We start from the raw sequence: 10,000 nt of genomic DNA on the forward strand, positions 1-10,000 counted from the left end.
TGATAGAGAGTTGAGATTGCAATGAGCGTACCATGTTGATGGCGCCATTGATGATCACAATTTCGTGCACCAAGTTTTTGGCGCCGTTGCCGGGGATTGTTTCGTGTATGGACAACTGACAGTTCATCTTGTTGCTTAGATTAGGTATTCTTCAGAATTTCTTTAAAAATGAATTCTAGAGTTTCATGATGATCTGTTGAAATCTGGCTGGCTGAGAAGCCATGTCTAATCTTATTGGACCGAGGTTTCAACTGATCATCACAAGAGCTTGATGATTTCTATCAATCTTGCTATTGGAGCAATGATCTGCTAAGGCTTGGCTGGCCATTGGCCATGTCTAGTGTTTTGGACTGAAGCTTTCTTTGAAAGCTTGGCTGGCTGTGAAGCCATGTCTAATTCCTAGACCGGAGTCTTAGACTAGCATTGCAATGATTCCTGGAATCCAAATTGAGAATTCTGAAACCTTTATTTTCTATTTCCATATAATTTTCGAAAAATCCAAAAAAAAAATTTTCAAAATCATAAAAACCAAAAATATTTTATGTTCTTGTTGAGTCTAGTGTCTAATTTTAAGTTTGGTGTCTTGCATGCATTGTTTATTTGATCTTGGTTCTATTTTCAAGTCAATAGTACAGGGAACTGAAGATTCAGAACATGCAGCAGAGGAATTACACAGAAAAAGCTGGGCGTTCAAAACGCCCAGTGAAGAAGGACAGACTGGCGTTTAAACGCCAGCCAGGGTGCCTGGTTGGGCGTTTAACGCCCAAAAAGGTAGTGCATTGGGCGTTAAACGCCAGAATGTGCACCATTCTGGGCGTTTAACGCCAGGATGGCACAAGGGGGAGGATTTTGTTTTCAAATCAATTTTTTTTCAAGTTTTCAAAGTTTTCCAAAATCAAATCTTTTTCAAATCATATCTTTTCAATCAAATCTTTTTCAAAATCAATTTATTTCCTTTTTCAAAGATACTTGCTAACAATTAATGATTTGATTGAGCAATTCAAGTATGTTGCCTTTTCTGTTGAGAAAGGTTTAATGTTTGAATCATATCTTTTCCTGTTAGCCAAGTCATTAATTTTTAAAAATCAAATCTTGTTAAAATTGTTTTCAAATCATATCTTTTCAATCATATCTTTTTTTAAAAAACCATAACTTTTCAATCAAATCTTTTTAATCACATCTTTTTCAAAATAGTTTTCAATCATATCTTTTTAAATTCTAATTTCAAAATCTTTTTCAAAAATTACTTGATTTCTTTCTCACTCTTGATTTTCGAAAATCAAATTAAAGTTTTTCAAAATGTTTTTAAAATCTTTTTAATTTAATTTTTGAAATTTCTTCCTCCCTTCTCACATCCTTCTATTTATGGAGTAACACTCCTTTTCAATGCACAATTTGAACTCTATCTCACTAAGTTCGAATTCTTCTACCTCTTTCTTCTATTTTTCTGTTCCTCTGACACCTCAAGGAATCTCTATACTGTGACATAGAGGATTCCACATTTTCTTGTTCTCTTCTCTTTCATATGAGCAGGAACAAAGACAAAGGCATTCTTTTTTTAGGCTGACCCTAAACCTGAAAGGACCTTGAAACGAAAGCTAAGAGAAGCTAAGGCACAACTCTCTGTAGAGGACCTAACAGAAATCTTCAAAGAAGAAGAAACCATGGCAGCCGAAAACAACAACAATGCAAACAATGCAAGGAAGGTGCTGGGTGACTTTACTGCACCTACTCCCGACTTCTATGGGAGAAGCATATCTATCCCTGCCATTGGAGCAAACAACTTTGAGCTTAAGCCTCAATTAGTTTCTCTAATGCAACAGAATTGCAAGTTCCATGGACTTCCATTGGAAGATCCTCATCAGTTCTTAGCTGAATTCTTGCAAATCTGTGACACTGTCAAGACTAATGGGGTTGACCCTGAGGTCTACAGACTTATGCTATTCCCTTTTGCTGTAAGAGACAGAGCTAGAATATGGTTAGACTCACAACCTAAAGAAAGCCTGGACTCATGGGAAAAGCTAGTCAATGCCTTCTTGGGAAAGATACAAACAATTGATCAGAAAATGTCCTTCTGACATGCTTTCTGAATGGAGCATCATAGGTATTTTCTATGATGGTCTCTCTGAACTATCCAAGATGTCCTTGAATAGCTCTACTGGAGGATCTCTTCATCTGAAGAAAACCCCTACAGAAGCTCAAGAACTAATTGAAATGGTTGCAAATAACCAATTCATGTACACTTCTGAAAGGAATCCTGTGAACAATGGGACAAATCAGAAGAAAGGAGTTCTTGAGATTGATACTCTGAATGCTATTCTGGCTCAGAACAAGATATTGACTCAACAAGTCAATTTGATTTCTCAAAGTCTGTCTGGAATGCAAAATGCACCAAGCAGTACTAAGGATGCGTCATCTGAAGAAGAAGCTTATGATCCTGAGAACCCTTCAATGGAAGAGGTGAATTACATAGGAGAACCCTATGGAAACACCTATAATTCTTCATGGAGAAATCATCCAAATTTCTCATGGAAGGATCAACAGAGACCTCAACAAGGTTTCAATAACAATAATGGTGGAAGAAACAGGTTTAGCAATGGCAAGCCTTTTCCATCATCTTCTCAGCAACAGACAGAGAGTTCTAAGCAGAGCCACTCTGACTTAGCAACCATGGTCTCTGATCTAATCAAAACCACTCAAAGTTTCATGACTGAAACAAGGTCCTCCATTAGGAATTTGGAGGCACAAGTGGGACAGCTGAGCAAGAGAATTACTGAACTCCCTCCTAGTACTCTTCCAAGCAATACAGAAGAAAATCCAAAAGGAGAGTGCAAGGCCATCAACATGGCCGAATTTGGAGAGGAAGGAGAGGCAGTGAACGTCACTGAGGAAGACCTCAATGGGCGTGCACTGACCTCCACTGAGTTCTCCAATGAGGAACCATGGGAATCTGAGGCTCAAAATGAGACCATAGAGATTCCATTGGACTTACTTCTGCCATTCATGAGCTCTGATGAGTATTCTTCCTCTGAAGAGGATGAGTATGTCACTGAAGAGCAAGTTGCTAAATACCTTGGAGCAATCATGAAGCTGAATGACAAGTTATTTGGAAATGAGACTTGGGAGGATGAACCCCCTTTGCTCACCAAAGAACTGGATGACTTGTCTAGGCAGAAATTACCTCAAAAGAGGCAGGACCCTGGGAAGTTCTCCATACCTTGTACCATAGGCACCATGACCTTCAAGAAGGCTCTGTGTGACTTAGGGTCAAGTGTAAACCTCATGCTTCTCTCTGTAATGGAGAAGCTAGGGATCTTTGAGGTACAAGCTGCAAGAATCTCACTAGAGATGGCAGACAATTCAAAGAAACAAGCCTATGGACTTGTAGAGGATGTTTTGGTGAAGATTGAAGACCATTACATCCCTGCTGATTTCATAGTCCTAAAGACTGGGAAGTGCATGGATGAATCTATCATCCTTGGCAGACCCTTCCTAGCCACAGCAAAGGCTGTGATTGATGTTGATGGAGGTGAACTGATCATTCAAGTGAATGAAGAATCCTTTGTGTTTAAGGCTCAAGGATATCACTCTGTCACCATGGAGAGGAAGCATGAAGAGCTTCTCTCAAATCAGAGTCAAACAGAGCCCCCACAGTCAAACTCTAAGTTTGGTGTTGGGAGGCCACAACCAAACTCTAAGTTTGGTGTTGAACCCCCACATTCAAACTCTAAGTTTGGTGTTGGGAGGTTCCAAGATTGCTCTGAGCATTTGTGAGGCTCCATGAGAGCCCTCTGTCAAGCTACTGACATTAAAGAAGCGCTTGTTGGGAGGCAACCCAATGTTATATTTTATCTATTTTCTTTTGTTATTTTATGTTTTCTGTAGGTTGATGATCATGAGAAGTCACAAAAACAATTGAAGAAGCAAAAACAGAATGAAAAACAGGAAGAAAAACAGCACACCCTGGAGGAAGATGTTGCTGGCGTTTAAACGCTAGTAAGGCTAGCAGTTGGGCGTTTAACGCCCAGTCTGGCACCATTCTGGGCGTTTAACGCCAGAAAGGGGCACCAGACTGGCGTTAAACGCTAGAAAAGGGCAATCACTTGGCGTTAAACGCCATAAATGGGCACCAGCACGGCGTTTAACGCCAGAATTGGCTAAAAACGCAATTTTGCATGCCATTTGGTGCAGGGATGACTTTTCCTTGACACCTCAGGATCTGTGGACCCCACAGGATCCCCACCAACCCCACCACTCTCTCTCTTCTTCCCCATTCACCAATCACCTCAATACCTCTTCCCCAAAAACCCTTCACCTATCAAATCCCATCTTCTCTTCACCACTCACATCCATCCTCCACAAAACCCCACCTACCTCACCCTTCAAATTCAAACCACTTTCCCTCCCAAACCCACCCATACATGACCGAACCATGAGCCCCCCTCTCCTATATAAACCCTTCTTCACTCCTTCATTTTCACACAACCTAAACACCACTTCTCCCCCTCTTTGGCCGAACACAAAGCCATTCTCTTCTTCCTCATTTCTTCTTCTTCTACTCTCTTCTTTCTTCTTTTGCTCGAGGACGAGCAAACCTTTTAAGTTTGGTGTGGTAAAAGCGTTGCTTTTTTGTTTTTCCATAACCATTTATGGCATCCAAGGCCGGAGAAACCTCTAGAAAGAGGAAAGGGAAGGCAAAAGCTTCCACCTCCGAGTCATGGGAGATGGAGAGATTCATCTCAAGGGTGCATCAAGACCACTTCTATGAAGTTGTGGCCTTGAAGAAGGTGATCCTCGAGGTCCCTTTTTCAGTCAAAAAGAGTGAATATCCGGAGATCCGACATGAGATCCGAAGAAGAGGTTGGGAAGTTCTTACCAACCCCATTCAACAAGTCGGAATCTTAATGGTTCAAGAGTTCTATGCTAATGCATGGATCACCAAGAGCCATGATCAAAGTGTGAACCCGAACCCAAAGAATTGGCTTACAATGGTTCGGGGGAAATACTTAGATTTTAGTCCGGAAAATGTGAGGTTGGCATTCAACTTGCCCATGATGCAAGGAGATGAACATCCTTACACTAGAAGGGTCAACTTTGATCAAAGGTTGGACCAAGTCCTCACTGACATTTGTGAAGAGGGCGCCCAATGGAAGAGAGATTCAAGAGGGAAGCCGGTTATATTGAGAAGGCATGACCTCAAGCCCATAGCTAGAGGATGGTTGGAGTTTATCCAACGCTCAATCGTTCCCACTAGCAACCGGTCCGAAGTGACTCTAGACCGGGCCATCATGATTCATAGCATCATGATTGGAGAAGAAGTAGAAGTTCATGAGGTTATAGCCCAAGAACTCTATAAGGTGGCGGACAAGTCCTCTACCTTGGCAAGGTTAGCCTTTCCTCATCTCATTTGTCACCTCTGTTATTTAGTAGGAGTTGACATAGAAGGAGACATCCTCATTGATGAGGACAAGCCCATCACTAAGAAAAGGATGGAGCAAACAAGAGACCCCTCTCATCATGAGATCCCTGAGATGCCTCAAGGGATGCACTTTCCTCCACAAGACTATTGGGAGCAACTAAACACCTCCCTAGGAGAACTGAGTTCCAACATGGGACAACTAAGGGTGGAGCACCAAGAACACTCCATTCTCCTCCATGAAATTAGAGAAGATCAAAGAATCATGAGAGAGGAGCAACAAAGACAAGAAAGAGACATTGAGGAGCTTAAGCAATCCATAAGACCTTCAAGAGGAAGAACAAGCCGCCATCACTAAGGTGGACCCGTTCTTTAAACTCCTTGTTCTTTATTTTCCTGTTTTTCGAATTTTAGTGCTTATGTTTATCTATGTTTGTGTCTTGTGACCATTAGTGTCTATGCCTAAAAGTTATGAATGTCCTATGAATCCATCACCTCTCTTAAATGAAAAATGTTCTTAATTGAAAAAGATAAGAATTGCATGAATTTTGAATTTTATAACAGTTTAATTATTTTGATGTGGTGGCAGCACTTTTGTTTTCTGAATGTATGCTTAAACAGTGCATATGTCTTTTGAATTTGTGGTTCATGAATGTTGGCTCTTGAAAGAATGATGAAAAAGGAGACATGTTACTGAGGATCTGAAAAATCATAAAAATGATTCTTGAAGCAAGAAAAAGCAGTGAATACAAAAAAAAGAAAAAAAAAAGAGAAAAGAAGTAGAAAAACGAAAAAAAAGAGAAAAGAAAGAAAAAGAAAGAAATAAAGTTGTGATCCAAGGCAAAAAGAGTGTGCTTAAGAACCCTGGACACCTCTAGTTGGGGACTCTAGCAAAGCTGAGTCATAATCTGAAAAGGTTCACCCAATTATGTGTCTGTGGCATGTATGTATCCGGTGGTAATACTGGAAGACAGAGTGCTTTGGGCCACAGCCAAGACTCAATAAGTAGCTGTGTTCAAGAATCATCATACTTAACTAGGAGAATCAATAACACTATCCGGATTCTGAGTTCCTAAAGAAGCCAATCATTCTGAATTTCAAAGGATAGAGTGAGATGCCAAAACTGTTCAGAGGCAAAAAGCTAAAAGCCCCGCTCATCTAATTAATACTGATCTTCATAGATGTTTTTGGAATTCATTGCATATTCTCTTCTTTTTATCTTATTTGATTTTTAGTTGCTTGGGGACAAGCAACAATTTAAGTTTGGTGTTGTGATGAGCGGATAATTTGTACGCTTTTTGGCATTGTTTTTAGTATGTTTTTAGTATGATCTAGTTAGTTTTTAGTATATTTTTATTAGTTTTTAGCTAAAATTCACTTTTCTGGACTTTACTATGAGTTTGTGTATTTTTCTGTGATTTCAGGTATTTTCTGGCTGAAATTAAGGGACCTGAGCAAAAATCTGATTCAGAGACTGAAAAGGACTGCAGATGCTGTTGGATTCTGACCTCCCTGCACTCGAAGTGGATTTTCTGGAGCTACAGAAGCCCAATTGGCGCGCTCTCAACGGTGTTGAAAAGTAGACATCCTGGGCTTTCCAGCCATATATGATAGTCCATACTTTGCCCAAGATTTGATGGCCCAAACCGGCGTTCAAAGTCACCCTCAGAATTCCTAGCGTTAAACGCCGGAACTGGCACAAGAATGGGAGTTAAACGCCCAAACTGGCACCAAAGCTGGCGTTTAACTCCAAGAAAAGTCTCTACACGAAAAATGCTTCATTGCTCAGCCCAAGCACACACCAAGTGGGCCCGGAAGTGGATTTTTATGTCATTTACTCATCTTTTAATCCTTAGGCTACTAGTTCCCTATAAGTAGGACCTTTTACTATTGTATTTTCATCTTTCAATCTGAGAACCTTTTGATCACGTTTTTATGATTGAACCCTCTTTGGGAGGCTGGCCTCACGGCCATGCCTAGACCTTGTTCTTATGTATTTTCAACGGTGGAGTTTCTACACACCATAGATTAAGGTGTGGAGCTCTGCTGTACCTCGAGTATTAATGCAATTACTATTGTTCTTCTATTCAATTCCACTTGTTCTTGTTCCAAGATATCACTTGTTCTTCAACTTGATGAATGTGATGATCCGTGACACTCATCATCATTCTCACCTATGAACGTGTGACTGACAACCACCTCCGTTCTACCTTAGATTGGGTGAATATCTCTTGGATTCCTGATACGCGATGCATGGTTGATCGCCTGACAACCGAGCGCTCGCCTGACAACCGAGCCAGCCATTCCGTGAGATCAGAGTCTTCGTGGTATAGGCAAGAACTGATGGCGGCATTCAAGAGAATCCGGAAGGTCTAACCTTGTCTGTGGTATTCTGAGTAGGATTCAATGATTGAATGACTGTGACGTGCTTCAAACTCCTGAGGGCAGGGCGTTAGTGACAGACGCAAAAGAATCACTGGATTCTATTCCGGCCTGATCGAGAACCGACAGATGGATAGCCGTGCCGTGACAGGGTGCGTTGAACATTTCTACTGAGAGGATGGGAGGTAGCCACTAACAACGGTGAAACCCTTGCATAAGCTTGCCATGGAAAGGAGTAAGAAGGATTGGAAGAAGACAGTAGGAACGCAGAGAGACGGAAGGGACCAAGCATCTTCATACGCTTATCTGAAATTCCTACCAATGAATTACATAAGTATCTCTATCTTTATCTTTATGTTTTATTCATCATCTATACCCACTTGAGTCTGCCTGACTAAGATTTACAAGGTGACCATAGCTTGCTTCATACCAACAATCTCCGTGGGATCGACCCTTACTCGCGTAAGGTTTATTACTTGGACGACCCAGTGCACTTGCTGGTTAGTTGTGCGGAGTTGTGATAGAGAGTTGAGATTGCAATGAGCGTACCATGTTGATGGCGCCATTGATGATCACAATTTCGTGCACTAGGCAACGTGGGCGGTTCGCTGCCGGCGACGTTGTGAGAAGTCCACTGAACCTTATCATTTAGAGGAAGGAGAAGTCGTAACAAGGTTTCCGTAGGTGAACCTGCGGAAGGATCATTGTCGATGCCGCACAAACCAGGATTGACGCGCGAACGAGTCCACAAAAACCCGAGGCGGGGAAGGGCCGGCCGTGCGCGGCCGGCGCCCCGTCTCAAACAAGAACAAAACCCCGGCGCGGAAAGCGCCAAGGAAGCCAAACGTTTCTGCTCTCCCCGTCGGCTCCGGAGACGGCATCCGGTGGGGGCGACAAGTGACCACAAGAGTTAAGAACGACTCTCGGCAACGGATATCTCGGCTCTTGCATCGATGAAGAACGTAGCGAAATGCGATACTTGGTGTGAATTGCAGAATCTCGTGAACCATCGAGTCTTTGAACTCAAGTTGCGCCCGAAGTCCTTAGGCTGAGGGCACGCCTGCCTGGGTGTCACCAAAAGGCGCCCCCCCGTCTCGCCCGTCCCAAGGCACGGGGAGGGGGCGAACGTTGGCCTCCCGGGAGCCCCTGGCTCGTGGTTGGTTCAAAGAGACGGGCTCTTGGTGGGGATCGGCACCGCGGCAGATGGTGGTCGAGAACAACCCTCGTGGCCAGTCGCGTGCGCCTCTCCCCCGGTTGGCCGTGGCCGTTGCAACGGAGGCAGGTCGCGTTGCAATGTTGGCTGGGGGCCGTTGCAACGGATGCTGGCGTGGTGCAACGGATGCTGGGGTCCGTTGCAACGGAGGCAGGGCGCGTTGCAACGTTGGCCGCGGTCGTTGCAACGGAGGCAGGGTGCCATGCAACGTTGGCCATGGCCGTTGCACCGGAGGCAGGGCGTGTTGCAGCGTTGGCTTGGGGCCGTTGCAACGGATGCTGGGCGCGGTGCAACGGATGCTGGGGTCCGTTGCAACGGAGGCAGGGCGCGTTGCAACGTTGGCTGGGTTCGTAGCAACGGAGGCGGGGCGCCATGCAACGTTGGCCGTGGCCGTTGCAGCGGAAGCAGGGCGCGGTGCAACGTTGGCTGGGGGCCGTTGCAACGGATGCTGGGCGCGGTGCAACGGATGCTGGGGTCGTTGCAACGGAGGCAGGGCGCGTTGCAACGTTGGCTGGGGTCGTTGCAACGGAGGCAGGGCGCCATGCAACGTTGGCCGTGGCCGTTGCACCGGAGGCAGGGCGCGTTGCAGCGTTGGCTGGGGGCTGTTGCAACGGATGCTGGGCGCGGTGCAACGGATGCTGGGGTCGTTGCAACGGAGGCAGGGCGCGGTGCAACGTTGGCTGTGGCCGTTGCAACGGAGGCAGGTCACGTTGCAACGTTGGCTGGGGGCCGTTGCAACTGATGCTGGCGTGGTGCAACGGAAGCTGGGGTCCGTTGCAACGGAGGCAGGGCGCGTTGCAACGTTGGCTGGGGGCCGTTGCAACGTATGCTGGCGCGGTGCAACGGATGCTGGGGTCCGTTGCAACGGAGGCAGGGCGCGTTGCAACGTTGGCTGGGGTCGTTGCAACGGAGGCAGGGCGCCATGCAACGTTGGCCGTGGCCGTAGCACCGGAGGCAGGGCGCGTTGCAGCGTTGGCTGGGGGCCGTTG

General features: G+C 44.9%; 1 non-coding gene across 1 annotated transcript; it reads left to right on the forward strand.

The window, feature by feature from the left end:
- The first annotated feature begins 8,716 nt into the window (after positions 1–8,716).
- LOC130942770 (5.8S ribosomal RNA) lies at positions 8,717–8,872 on the forward strand. The gene has a single exon (XR_009071322.1). It is a non-coding gene; the product is annotated as a 5.8S ribosomal RNA (ribosomal RNA).
- The last annotated feature ends 1,128 nt before the right edge of the window (positions 8,873–10,000 follow it).

This window comes from Arachis stenosperma, chromosome 7 (assembly GCF_014773155.1).
Source record: "Arachis stenosperma cultivar V10309 chromosome 7, arast.V10309.gnm1.PFL2, whole genome shotgun sequence".
NCBI lineage: Eukaryota > Viridiplantae > Streptophyta > Magnoliopsida > Fabales > Fabaceae > Arachis > Arachis stenosperma.